This window comes from Nothobranchius furzeri, chromosome 18 (assembly GCF_043380555.1).
Source record: "Nothobranchius furzeri strain GRZ-AD chromosome 18, NfurGRZ-RIMD1, whole genome shotgun sequence".
Classification (NCBI taxonomy): domain Eukaryota; kingdom Metazoa; phylum Chordata; class Actinopteri; order Cyprinodontiformes; family Nothobranchiidae; genus Nothobranchius; species Nothobranchius furzeri.
This window is the reverse complement of record NC_091758.1, coordinates 15,966,834-15,982,340: the sequence shown is the minus strand read 5'-3', so window position 1 is coordinate 15,982,340 and position 15,507 is coordinate 15,966,834.

Below are 15,507 nucleotides of genomic sequence, written 5' to 3'. Positions count from 1 at the left end.
GCCTCATCTTCCTCCAGACAAAAAGGCCTGACCATATAAATTAGACCACTATTACTACAAATTAAAACTTTGAATAATATGCATATGGACGTTAAACACAGCATACAATGATATTAATGTACTGCAAACTCAGAACTCACAAATTATACTGGCAGATTCAGGAACATTACAAAAAATATTTTTCTATGAACTGAATTAGACCTTACAGAAATTCTGCCAGGTCAAATGGAAACAACTGTCTGCTGTCTTCTGCCTGTCCCTCATTTGTAGTCTCTTGAGAGAGATTTTCCTCAAGTCTGTCCTCGCTTTCCCTCTGTGAAGAAGAACCTGCTCCATACAAAAGTAAATGAAGACAATTGGCAATTACTTCAGTAATCTTAACGACATATGTTTGGGATCCTAACTGCGAACAGTTTCAAAATACCCTTTTAAGCAGACAATTTATTTGGGGCTTGAGTTGTTTTGAGGCAATTTGCTGTTATCTTTACAGATCAAAGATACATCTACATTAAGGAACTATGTGGTGAGCTGCTTTAAATATTGCACCATTTACCTGTACAAGATGGTTCAACAATTATCAATGCACCATTTCTATTTGATTTTGTATTAGATTAAATCCAGATCTCACATGATAAAAAATTCTAACCAACACCAAATTAATGTAACGTGAGAAATAAAACACACAAGATCCTGCTCAACATACTTGTTGATGACTGCATTTCAAGTTCCTGAGGTCGGCCACGTTCCCTTCCAGAAAGTAAGTCTTTGTTTTCCTGGTGTTGGAGCTCATATTCCTCAGAGGTGTGTGACACTGTAATAATGGACAACTTTAAAAATCAGTATACAAAAAGGCAAGTTGAAACAACCAACTACTAACATTTTTAAGCATAAGCAGTTTTCTCAAAGGCCTGAAAATTGACAATGTTTTAATCCATTTCACTTTTATGCCTCATTGAGTTATTCAATTTTCAATCAATCAAAATTTATTCATGAAGCGCTTTTCATACAAATGCAGCTCAAAGCGCTTAACAATATTAAAAACAATGAGACAGCAGTCGGTTTCCCACCCCTCCCACACAGATTCACATAAGAGATCCCCTTTGTTTCTCCCTCCTCCCACCCTCAATCCCGTCCCAAGCAGATGTGCATGCGCGCGCGCGCACACACACACACACACACACACACACACACACACACACAGACGTAATGGAGAAAGGGCAGCTGGCTGAGTGCAGATGTAGTAGGTACAAAGAAGACGAAAACACCATCAAAGGAGCCAACTGCACCGGGAGCACCAAGATTGGCAGCATTAGCCTTGGCTAGAGTAAACATGGGAAGCACCCGGCCGCCACAGTCCACCGCTGGCCCCAGGGAAGCCAGCCCCCACAGAGGAAACACTAGTTTACTAATGAGACTAAGATAACAAGTTAAGAAACAAATTAAACAAACAGCTGATAAATAAAAATCTAAATAAAACACATTGATAAAAGAAAACTAAGTAGAAAATATATAATTAAATTTATAAAATATTGTACAACAAAGTATTAAGACTGGTTAAAACTAATAATTATTACAAGTTAAAATAAATATGTAGGAAAATATGTGTTATTTAATTAAAAAGAGTAAGTAATAAAACACATTTATATTTTATGTCTTATTGCTGTAGCCTTGAATTATTGTTCCACACTCTGGTCAACTTCAGTTGTTTTTAAATGTGCTATACAAATAAAACAGCTTTTTTAAAATTTAAATAAATGTACACAAAAATTACATCTACCTCTAATACTTAGCACACCCTTGTAACAATAAGCTATACTTTGAGTAATAAATAAATGGGGAAAGATACAGATAGTTTTGTAACAACAACATTCAGAAAACTAGGGTTTTAACAGCATTGGTCCAGTTTGACAAGCTGACCTCGCCTCCTCCTGCGGACTGGACTTTCAAAGTCGCTATCTGAGATTTCGTCTGGTTCATCCTACAGAAAGAAAATTTAAAATTAACATGTTAAAAGACGCTCCAGACTTACTACTTACTTCATGAAATGGCTTTTGCAAAATGCAGTCTGTCAAATTTCTGAAAGTTTGTGGCCAAAAAGATGACTTGGTTAATGATGACTGAGTTAATTCCAAAGGTTTTGTTAAAAAAATATCTAACAAACTAACAATCATAGGGAACTTTCTATGTTGATTTTTTTTATTAAGACTTTTCTTTGTTTTATTTTGTCAGGATCCCCATTAGTTGTTACTAATGTGATAACAACTACTCTTCCTGGGATCCGCACCATACAATCCATATTCATTACATTTAAAAATACCTTTATTTGTCCCTCAGTGGGGAAATTGCAATAATTGCAATAATATAGAAATAATCATTGGAACAAACAATCAGTATAAAACAAGATACTGAGATTTATCTTTTTCTGTTAATTCTGTAAGCAATTTTTAACACCTTTGATGAACACAAAAACTGGGTGCATTATCCCACTTCCACTGAGTAAATTATTAAATTGTTTTACAATATATTTTTCACCTGATTCCCTAATGCTTACCTGTGCAGATTTATGCATTCCAGCCATTATGTATAGACATGTGCTGGAGCAAATCGAAGCAACCTCTTTCCCCCCCCAAATGAAGTTGCTGGAAACATTGGGTTTGATTAATTTTTTGCTTCCTTGTAGAGTACTCATATATTCAAATGGGAATGTTTGGTCCACAGGTAGGGCAAATGTTCTTCTGAAAATGGCTGTGATTTCCTCTTTAATTTGTGCTTCAGACCACTCAGATGTGAAGGAAATCTTTCCAATGAGAGAATTTTCAGCCAATTTTGCTCTCGACTCTCCTCTAGGAATGCGCATTACAGATGCCGAAGACATAGGCAAGCACACAACATCCCTTGTATAATGTTTGCAGGCTTTGCGTTTCCTTTGAAAATGTGTCCTGACAGCATGATTTGATGGGACTGATGGAAGAGGGACCTACAAGAATTGAAACACACACACACACACACACACACACACACACACACTATGTTCATATACATTTTCACATTCACAATAAAGCATGTTGTCTTGATTAGAGGATTTTAAAATATGGCCATCATAAAGTAATGCCCAGTTTAGTGGGCATTCCATTGTTTGTCAAATCAAACATCAAACATTTAAAAAGGTCAGTGAGCCACTGCTTCACTGTGGTGATATTGATATTTTGCACACAATTATTGACTAGCCTGTGAGACGTTTCTCATTATTATGACCAGTTACAATCCCAACATATAACAATAGCACTAGTATGAATTAAGATTGATATATTTCAAAATTCTTGTTAGTATGGATTTCCTTAACTCTGAGGTTCGATTGTTGATTAAATGTTAAAACGGCTTGCCAAACACACTGTTGCGCTGACTATCGGTTTTCTTCCGAAAATAGCACGTCGCTAGCCTAGTGAACTAGACCAAATTCTTGCTTTGCAAAGAATGGTCTAGGCATGCTCCATTGGAACCACAGCAGCTCCTACCAGGACTCTGGCTAGCCAATCACAGCTCTCTAGAGGGGTTTCAAACACATAAAGAGCTGTGATTGGTCCATAATGGTGGGCCAATCATAGTGCTCTATCTGCTTAGTGAACAAATCACAGAGCTTTATCTGCTTTGTGGGCCAATCAGGGCACTCTATTTGCCTGGTGGGTGGGATGATGCAACAGAGTGAAACAAGAGTATGTCACATTCATTGTCCAGTGGAATGCGGAGATCATTTGAAAGACAACGGTAGAACCCGCCCCACAACCGAGAGCCGTCAGTGAAGCGTGGCCAGACTAAATAATACATTTATTTAGTCTGGCTTGCCAGGCTAGCACGTCGCCCCACCATACAAATCCCTGATATATGTGGCCAGTGAGTCCCTGGCTCCTGACCAGAACGCAGTTGTGGACTTTACAAAAGTAAATAGATTGCCAGTCTGTCACTGCTGTTAAAAATGAACTGCGGAGAAAATGCTTAGCGAGCGGCTCGATGCTCCTGAGGTGGTTGCAACAACTGGTCTCAGATTTGCATCGGTGGCCCGAGAGGAAACCTGTTTATAAAAGAAATATCGTTTAGCTAGATAAAATGTTAACCAAATAGTAAGAAATACACAAATTCCCCGCTAAAAAATAATTTAAAAAGCATTTATATAACTGTTTTAGCTTAGTTAGCGCTATAGCTAGCTGGGCTAAGGCTAATACGGGTTGGTCATGAACTTACCACTGGTTGCGGTGGTTCTGTGACGGATGCTGGTGCCGATACATTTGTAAAAGACCGTATTGCTGTAAGAACGGCTCGTCCTATGTTTTCAGCCAACACGTCGGACATGTTCAGAACAGAACCGGAGATAAAACAAGCTCTGGTTCGGAGCAAGAGTTTATAAAGAGGTTAGCGAGATCCAGCTTTTGTTTTGGTAACCAACTTCCGCTTATTGGCAAGCGAATTTGCATATTAGCTAAATGTTTAAGTACCAGCTAAATATTTATTTTCCACGATGTTATTTAGCTCCCCACTATATTTTTACCAGCTAAATATTTATTTTCCACGATGTTATTTAGCTCCACACTATATTTTTGGGTCAGACCAAAATATTTATTTCCCAAATACTGATTTTGCAAACTAAATGTTTAGCTCCAAAATAAATATTTAGCTGGGATCTAAATATTTATTTTGGAAAATAAATATCGAATTTACAAAATAAATATTTAATTTACAAATTAAATATTTAGTTCCAAAATAAATATTTAATTAGTAAATTAAATATTTAGTTAGTGAATTAAATATTTATTTTATAAACTAAATATTTAGATCAGACCTAAATATTTAGTTTGCAAAATAAATATTTAACTATAAATTAAGTATTTAGCTTGCTAACTATATATTTATTTGGAAACTTTAACATTTATAAATGTATGAATAACATGGTGAAAACATGACTTTGAAAAAGTGAACTCCCAATTTTTTCTCTTATGATATGCTAAATAACCAAAAATATTGCTGTTAGATTATGACTGTTTGACTTTACAAATGGCACCCCATACATCAGACTGTGTAGGAGAGGACAGATTATGCAAGTTGTTTATACTCACGCTCCTAATTTCTCTGTGTTCATCAGAAACCTCAAGTCAGTGGAGATGGATGATGATGGTAAGCCAGCAGCCATGTAGCAGCAAAATCTTAAGGAATGGCTTGCTGCTTGTTTTGCATTCTCTTGGTCCTTTCCCATTCGAGAATCCAGGCGGAAGCTCTGGTAATCTTCTATAAGTTTTTCTGCAAAAAAAGAAAAGGTTTAACAGTCATTGCACAACTTCACTATCTATCCATCAGCTATAGAGTTGGAGAAGTTTGGCACGGCCCAGATCTACCTGGACGCCGGGGAATACGGCTGGTGCCACACCTGGCTCTGGTTGCGTTCCAGGTTGGTGGAGAGGAATAGTTTCTTCTTCTCCGCTCTGGGCTGTGGAGAGGCCACGGACATTGGCCGCTACTTCCGCAGCGCATGGAGTGAGATGGGCCTGAAGGGAGAGCCGTCCATGAAGGACATCCGGACTGCTGTGTCCACTTATGTGGGTATCAAAAACACTAAACCAGTGTGTGTCTTTGTATAGTGACGCAAGTCTAATTTTCTTTTTTTCTAGAACTTTGAGAAGAATGACCAGGAGAAGCGCAAGAACCTCTCCTCGTTCATGTGCCACAGCATAGAGACGCAGGAGAGGTTCTACGCCCTCCACAAAAATGTGAAGACGGCAAAGACCTTGAGGGACCTATTCATCTGCCTCTCGGTGGACACAGTCTGGCACCGATACGGCTACCCCTGCTGCTGCCTCCAACGCCGCTGCTTCTGATTCTGTACAGAAACAGCTGGAGGGGACAGCCCAAGTAAGTTTAAATCATGTGATTGCTATCACACCATATAACACATTCACAACAAAACATCTAGTGCTTGATAAGTATTCATTATCCAAAGTTTCTCTTTGAACAACTTAGGTGTGTTCTTGCTGTGTCTTTGTAAATCCATGCTTTCGTTCTTTTTTAAACACAGAAACAGTTTTGTTTACCTGTTTGTAGCTACGGTTTCGCCGACAGCTGCCGGCTTCTTCAGGCTGACGCTGATGGTGGCGCGTCACTTCCTTCTCCGTTTATCTGCGGGCAGCAGAGGACGTTGTCGCCCTCTACTGCCCGCTCTCCCCTCTCCGACGATGCAGTCCCATGCGTGGTCCAGCGTGTAAACTCCGTCGTCCCTGTTCATGGTCCCACATCCACGTCTCCTTATCTCTATTGCTTCCTTGATCCATCTTTTGTATTTTTGTTGTTCAGTGGTTATGATCCGTGTGCTGTCCCAGTCCATTATATGGTTTTCTCTTAAGCAATGATCTGTTACGGCTGACTTTTTTATTGTACTTTCTGCTTCTTCTTTTGCTGCTCTTGTATGTTTACGATTTGCCTCTTTCTCGCACTCCTTTCTGTGTTCTATTGTCCGTGTATTGAGTTGGCGTCCGGTTTCTCCTATGTATGTTTTATTGCATATTTTGCATGGGATTTCGTAGATGACTCCACATTTTTGTCTAGCTGATATTTTGTCTTTTGGGTGTACTAATCTGTTTCTAACTGTTGTGTATGGCTTTGTTGGTGTGTTTATGTTGTGTTTTTTCATTGTTGCTCTTATTTTTTCCGTTATGCCTCTGATGTATGGTAGGGTTATCACTGGTTTTGGTTCTTGTCTTTCTGGGTTTCTGGTTCTTTTTTTGGGTTGTTCTTTGCTTTCTGTTTTTGTTTGTTGTTTTCCTTTGTTTATTGCCCATGTCGGGTATCTGCAGGTCTTTAAAGCGTGTTGTATGTGTTTGTCCTCTTGTTTACCGTCTCTCTCTTCTGTTATTATGTTTGCTCGGTGATATAATGTTCTGATTACTGACATTTTGTGTATGGTGGGGTGTTCTGATGTCCATAATAAATATTGGTCTGTGTGTGTTGGTTTCCTGTATGTGTTTATGTTTAGGGTCCCGTCGGTCTGCCTGGTGATTTTCATGTCCAAAAATACAAAAGATGGATCAAGGAAGCAATAGAGATAAGGAGACGTGGATGTGGGACCATGAACAGGGACGACGGAGTTTACACGCTGGACCACGCATGGGACTGCATCGTCGGAGAGGGGAGAGCGGGCAGTAGAGGGCGACAACGTCCTCTGCTGCCCGCAGATAAACGAAGAAGGAAGTGACGCGCCACCATCAGCGTCAGCCTGAAGAAGCCGGCAGCTGTCGGCGAAACCGTAGCTACAAACAGGTAAACAAAACTGTTTCTGCGTTTAAAAAAGAACGAAAGCATGGATTATCCAAAGTGTTTTTAATTTTTTTTATGACTAAAAAGCACTTTTACCAATGCTAATCCCGAAGCTAATCATATGGATTTAGATTGATTTCCGGAAGTAGTGGTAGGGTTTGTCTCTGTAACGGTACCGTCTTCCATTTTCGCATCTAACCCCATTCAGTTGTTGGACCGAAGGCCCAAACTGAAGCCTGGACTAAATTTGAGCCACTTTTTTGGCCACACCACGGCTCCCGTTTGTCGTAGCTGCCCGAAACTTTTCTGGGTGCATACGAACACGTCTCGTCGACTCACGTCAAATTCGTGCCTGCCAGAGCTTTAGAAGTGTCAGTTCTGGACGTGTGGGCACTTTTCCCACCCTTTTTGTAGGCCCGGTCATAATCCAGTGTCAAATTGCCCAAACACCCCCCAGAAAAAAAATTGCTCTTGTCCAGTTTGGGGAAAATTTCAAGTGGTGCTCGCTGCAGAACCACAAAGGCGGAGCTGCACCAGAAGGTGGAGCTGCAACAGAGTCAGCCCCGCCCATTCCATCAGAGTCAGTCCAATTCCTTCCAGTTGTCAGACTTAATAGCATTCTGGAACCAAAGAGGGTGTTATAGCTACAGTGGCGGTTCTACATCGAATTACTCCCCGGGCGAGGCCCCCTTTGAGCGCCCCCCCCCCCAACTGCCCCCCCACCACCACCACACCACCCCACCTGTATGAACACACGCATGCTTTCTACAAACAGGCATGTTTTATTAGAACGACTATTGAACATTCATTTTTCTAAGTTGCACATATTTACATTAATTACTATGAAGTTGTCAGAATGTAAAGCAATACACATTATATACTGTATCAAAATATATAGAATCAAATATACAAAAACAAACAATAACTAAATATTAAGACAATATGAACATAATAGATAATAAATATTCTAAATAGCAAAAATATTTCACACATAAAAAACTAAAGATAATCACTACAGCATTGCACTTAGAACAGAAAACACAAACTAAAATTAAAACCTAACCTTGATGCAACGTCATCAATAATGTCATCACATGAAATCTGCTCCCCTACTGAGTGATTGATACTAATCAGAGCCAGGTTAGTGAGCCGCCCCTGAAACATAGTTGACCTCAGGTATGACGATCAAGTTTGAAAAGCTCCTCTCAGCTTGAGCCACAGTGACTGGCAGAGCAGTCCAAAAGTTGGGGTAGATCTCCAATAGATCTCATGATCCATAATATTTTAGAATTGCCTCTGAAATTGTAATTTAAACTGACATAAAAAACTGTAGACTAACAAAAATGCCAACGTTTACAGAACAAATCATGTAAAAAATCAGTACAGCCATCTGCAATAAATAAACAGGATAGTTAGTGGTGACTGGGGAGTTTTCTTCTGCTTGTAGAGTTGTTTTATTTATTATTATGTGAACATGATCAACATGTGTTTGTTGTTGTTCAGGCAGGCCACAGGCTGCAGCGAGCATTTAACAAATCCTAGTTTGAATCAGTAAAAAACGATTCAAGGACTTTTTTCGAACCATTTGAATATTCGTTTCAATATTTCAGCCCTATTAGCTCTGTTAGCCATTAGTTGACCGCATTTAACCGTTAAAATCCCAGTTAACTGGTTCAAAAAATTGAAAACATGCATCATGAGAGCTACATACCTTTATCTTTCGCCTCTTTCCCCCCCCCCCCCCCCCTGAATGGGGCACCTGGTGGTTTTAGCCTTTTTATGTTCATCTCTTCTGTTTGGCTCCTGACTCAGTAAGTTTACTTTAGTCAGGACTAAACAATTTGACCTTGATGGGGGGGTGACCACAAAATCGTTTTGTTTTTCCTTTTTTTATTCGGCCATTTCACACAATTCAGAGAAACCTGAAAGAATGATAGGCCTGTGTTTATGATATTATGAATGAAATATGGAAGAACGTTAAGATGTGATTGACTTTAGCCATGTTAATACAGTTGATTCAGCCCCTGCACGCTCATTTCATTTGGGAAAGACGCAGAGGTGAATTCCCCCGCCGCACCCCTCCCCTTCCTGTTCTTCATAGACACACGGTGCACGTGAACGTTCTCAGTCAGCAGGAGTGCCTGCAGCTGCAGGGGGCGCCAACTTGCTGTTTCCAATCCAGACACTGTCATATGACAGATAATAGAAAACCTCGGTGCGGCGCAGATTTCCTTTTTTTTTTTTTTTTTTTTTTTACTCCGCGCTTGTGCGCCCCTTTTGTGTCATGAAAAAATGCCGCCCCGGGCAACTGCCCTGTCTGCCCGTGCCTAAAACCGCTACTGTATAGCTAATATCATCTAAAATGCAAGATTGAGGACTGAGTTGAGAGGTTAACTGAACCGTTTTTGTAAAGGTTCTATATAATTAAAAATCTAACTTTTGGAACTTTTTACCATGTTATATTGTCATTTCCTCATAAGAAACACGCCAAAGCCATTTTTGGCCTCATTCACACATTTTCCTCCCATCTCAGCTTCAATTTGGTCCTCTCCTCCGAAGCGGGTCTGGTCTTGGTTCTCAAATCTGGATATTCTGTGAATTTTCTGACAAATTATCTCTGAAATGACTTCTACTGAGACACCGCTAAAAAATCATACATCCCATCTACAAAAACACACTGGATGGCACAATTACATGTGACGCCACTACCTTGTTATCAGATGTAGTGGTGAAGTGGTTGTGCAGTCAGCTTGGTATGTAATTTTGCGCAGGTTCGCCTCCCGGTAACGGCGCAAACTTTTTTCTTCTTTTCTAGCTACACTTGTCAGTACTATGTTTTTAACCATTTATTGGTATACCGTTTACAATATAATGACTAATGTGTTTGTTTTTCTATTTATTTGTTTATTTAGCCAGTGTGAGTCCATTTGTGAGCAGAGTTTCAACTAAAATGCTGTTTAGGAACGACCAAATTCAAAGAACTTTTAGAGACATAAATATTTTGCAGAAAATAAACATTACAACTAAAATATAAACAAATTAAATGTTTCAGCTGGCCAAATAGATAGCTGCCGTCCCCACCGAGAGTCGAACCAACATCAGCTGAGGGGAAAGCAAAATTTAGGAATGACAATGTTGCCACTAGACTACCAGAGCTCACCAAAGATTCATCCTCAGATGTTCTTCTAGGCTGGTTCTGTTGGAGCGGCTATGGACATATTCGCTAAAAGAAACCTTTTCATTTCGGGATATATTCAGGCTTTGACACGTAGCAAGTTATATTTATCTTGCGTAATTGGAGCATAGAACATAGCATTAACATTTGTAAAGTAGTAACAGCCATAATTCATGTGGATCAGGTTAGTTTGCGATAAAATTAAAAAAATAAAATAAAAAAAAACAGAAGAAGTCAGTGGGCGGGGCTGACTCTGGTACAGCTCCACCTTATGGTGCAGCTCCGCCTTTGTGGTTCTGCAGCGAGCACCCTCTCGAAAATTTAGGGTCTTGGACCCATAGCGCCAAAGGCCTTATGCATTAGGTGATCCAAAGATGACAGAATTGATTTCTGCTTGTGCTAGACATCCCATCTCTCAGTATGTTGTTCTTGGGTTCAGGACGACTCCGTCTGAGGTGGTTGCACATCTGCATCACCTGCGGTTGCTGAGATATGGCCCCCCAAAGCCCCCAGATGTCCCCATTTCGCAGTGCCATAACTTTGGTGCCGTGAGTGCCATTTGCTGTACTCAAATCATTTTTAAAACTAAGCCTCAGCTGATGCTTGTGCAAAAACCAACTAAAATCTCCCCTTTGGGTCCACAGTAACACACTTTGGATCACTTGACCTTTTCCAGCCAGCCAAACCAAATTGGCATCTTGACATGCAGAGGTGAGCTAAACTGCCCTAGAGGTAATGCAACGGCTGTAAAACTAGCATGTGTCTTTGGGGGGGGACTACAAATGAATCCTTTTTACCCGGAACGATCATTTCATCAACTACGGTTTAGGAGAAAATGATTTTAAAGTGACCGAAGCTAAAATATTAAAGGTGCAATAGGTTGGATTTTTTTTTGTTCGATTGGCTTCAAATTTTTACTGCACTTTCAGGTGTGCCACAGATGACACTTGTCCAAATATGAGGCTGATCGCACATGTTTAACAGGCAAAGCCCAACCACAGTGTCTCAAACCGTCTCCTCTTGTTATAGGACTCAACTGGCTGCAGAAACATGGTGACTCCCAAGCGGAGTAAACATTTTTCCTTCAAATCCATCCACATGTCTTGAAAGGAGTCATGTCTCTCCAAATCCAAACCACCCTCCTCCATATCCTCTCGTGTGTGTTTGACGTTGTAGCGATCCAAAGCCGTGGAAATTACTTCTGACCGGGGAAGTACACAGGAGCAGGTCCCTGCTGACCAGAACCTCTATTGGACTCGTCTTTGTCAGCTGGCACAAGAGTTTGTTCAGCTGCTCTGAAAATGTTCAGGTGACTAACTTAGCAGTGCCAGACTTCTGAAAGCGAAGCTCAAGCTGGTAATCTCCTGGGTGGTCCGTAGTGACGGGAACAGTGGAGGACGTGGTGAGGATGCAGTCTTTTATCGGCATGTCAACTGGAAGCTCAGAAATAAGCTGGTTGTACATCTGCGAGGGAGGTGTTAAGTGATGTTATAAAAAAAGGCAACAAAAAGTGAGGGCCAATTATAAGAAGAAGAAGAAAAATAAGAAAATATAGAAATGATATTTTCTTACATTTCTTCCCCACAGAGGAGAATCCTCCTAAATCATACACAGGTGTTTTACTGTCGAAGCGTCTGGCAGCTGCAGCAGAAGTGTCCATGTTGTTTGCCCATGGATGGTTGTTAACTATCGAAGCATCTGGCAGCTACAGCAGAGGACTCTATGTTCTTTCCTGTCCGCAATTGGCAACCCGAAACAGGGCATGGCTCATAACGGTAAAAAACCCTTTTGTTGGCCAGCAGTTGACGTAGGTATGGCTCTTTTTTTTTACTTGTCAGTGTGTCTAAGGAAGGGAAATAGAAGAAAGTGTTAATTTTTGACAGTTGTGTGAACCGACAGAAAGTCACAGAAGTGCCCTTGTCCAGTAAATGCTTTATTCCACACCAAATCCTGTGTAAGTACTTGTTTGTGCTCATGTCAAGCTGTCAGAAATGTAATAGCAAAGTTTGAACACGTGTCTTCCTAAAGTCCATCATTTTGAATGCCTGCATAGATAAATGTGCACTTTCAGTCTGACTCCTGCATCAACAGGTCTAACCCCGGCTTTCCACAGCAGCCGTCAGCAGCACGTTACTGCAGCAGCACGTCATAGCTGCTGATAGGAACGGCTGTGGTCAACAGAACCTTTTCCACAGGAGCCGTCAGCAGCTGTCAGCAGCGCGAGTCGGCCGCGTCTCAGGAGCAGCATGTCGCGGCCTTTACGCGCCGGTTCTATTTCCTACGCGCGACGCCTCTGAAACGGGTCAAGTTCGACATTTTTGGGGAAGGAAAGACAGGAAATCGGACGCGGAAATGGAGAGAAGCTCCCGAAATTTTCAGAATAAAGAACGTACTGCCTTCCGGTCGCTTTACTTTAAAAAAGGTTACTAACTGTGCGGCCCCGTGAGAAGTTATCACCTAGCTAGCGGTCTCCTTTGTTTTTCAGGTCCGTATCGGCGATTATAAAACGGACAGAATATAAAAACACAAACATTTTGGAGCCATGTTGTAGTTTTCTCCTGCTTGTTGTTGTGTTTACTGACGAAGTCACTCGTGTGACTTCGTGCCCTGTCGGTGACAGCTGCTCCTCTGCTGCGTCGCGTCTCGTGGGAAGGGCCAAGCAGCAGCTAGACGTGCTGCTGCAGTAACGTGCTGCTGACGGCTCCCGTGGAAACCCGGGGTAAAAGACACAGGTGGCATGACAGCATTTGCTGTTATTACATGTTTTTAATTGTCATGAATTCTATGTAATAAAAAGTCTTTTGTCTCTGTCTGTTCAGCTTATTAACAAGTTCAAACACTTTATTAAATGTTATTTATTGTAGTTATTTGATGAAAGGTCTATTTTATCTGTCTGTTAAGCTTATTACAACATAGGAGAACTGTGACATGAGAGAGTACAACATTCCACCATAAAGTGGCTAAAAACCTTAGCCTTAGTTTTTTTCAGATTCATGCAGCATCTGTGCTCCTGGCTGCAGTCATGTACATCACAAAGTGAGAAATTGAATGTGCCACCTTTGTGAGAAGTCAGGTCTGTTTTATTGTACTCAAAACAATGGTGTGCTACTTATAATACATAAATGGAGTCCAAAGAATGTATGTTTTTTAAAGAGCAAGTCACCCCTAACAAGAAGCGTACTTCACTCCCACTCCATGTTTGAAAAATGCAACAAATGCTGTTGCCTAGCAGCCCGAGAGGGCGGAGCCACTAACAAATACACACACTCACGACATTGTGACATCATAATGTACCAGTTTACATCATAGCATACCTCTTAGCCAATAGCGGTGGCAGATTTAAATTCAAATGCAATGCAGAGATTTACCTGACAATGGCACAACACTGACAGTTTCAGGCAGAAAATTTAAATTTTAACTAAAATGCACTAAAGTGCAAAACTATTGACTACACGTGTCTGCAGCACGATTAGACACGCATTTATATAGTTTATCAGAAAAAAATAGTTGATTTGGGGGTGACTTGCTCTTTAAATGGCAGCTGTAATAAAGTGGTTGTACATTCAAAATATCACATTGTTCTGTTTACATTTGTGTGAAAACATGGTTCAATCAGGCTGAAACGTTACAGGAAAGCAGAATCTATTGAGTTGTAAATAATTTCAATGTTTCATGATGATGGCACATTCCTAAGGGGGTCAAATCATGTCACAAAGGTCACCGGGCCTTGTGTCACTTAAAGGCAGGTAGGCGGTTACACCTTTGGGGGCTTATAACCTGGCATCTGAATGTCCTAGAGAGTTCAGGTGTGTTTTACAATACTCTACTTAACAGCCCCTATTACCAGAAAAAGGAATGGAGTCATTAGCATTTATGGTTTTTAAATGGGACACAGAATTATGTTGCACGAAGCACAATTTCACATAATTCTGGTTCCAGTTGTCTGAAAAAAGGTTCAATCAGGCTGAAACGTTACAGAAAAGTAGAATCTATTGAGTTGTAAATGATTTCAATGTTTCATGATGATAGCACATTCCTAAGGGGGTCAAATCATGTCACAAAGGTCACCGGATCACTTGTTCCTTAAAGGCCGGTTTCCGAAAACAGATTTGGGAGCGTATAACTTTTGTTCTGAATGTCCTAGAGAGGTCAGATCTGTTTTAAAATACTCCAATTAATGGTCTGTATCTAAAACAGAAGGAATGGAGTGGAGCTCATTCTGGCACCGCGCAGATGTATTATTCGAGGACGCTGCTGTACTCCAGGAGCATTCCGATGAGAAGCCACGGTAACGAAGACATCAAAGAGGTACCGATGTAAACAATACCGCAGCCTAGTCTTCGCGTGGATGTGGAACAGATTGCAAAGTTTGATGCTACGAAGCTGTTCATTGCATCCGTGGGTGTGGTGTCGCCTTGAAGGTGCGGCGATTGTGGTTGTTTTGAATCCAGAAAGGATGACAAGATCATCAGTTGTTTGAGCTGTGCAGATAAAGCTGGAGTGGTCATGCTGTGACTCAGCTTCCTTATTAATGCTGATGTTCGCGGCGCACATGTTTGAAAATGAGTGACGAGCGTAATGTTGAAGCTGAAGTTGAAAGTGCTCAGCGCGTCATGGCTGAAGTTGAAAAAGGAAATATGGAAAGAGAAAAAAGAATAATCAAACCGACTCCAAAAGCGATTTTAATGATGACTGAAAGATTTCAGAAGGAACGAGATTATTGTTTCAAACAAGCAAGTAAAATAAAGGCTAAAATTGATGAACTGTTGGTCTCAAGAGGAAATGTATGTGCTGTTGAACAAAATCTGGAGAAGTTTAAAAAATGTTGTGAAGATGCTACTGTAGCTCATATGTTGTTGTTCACAAAGATCTCTCTTCCTGCGGAAGAACAGGAAAAGCAACAGCAATGGTTTGATTTGAAGAAAGATGCCAGTGATGCTTTTATTGATAAAATTGCTGTATGGTTAAAGGAATCCTGTGCTTCACTGGAAGGTGATAAAACTAATATGAATTATGATGTTGACGCTGCTGATAAA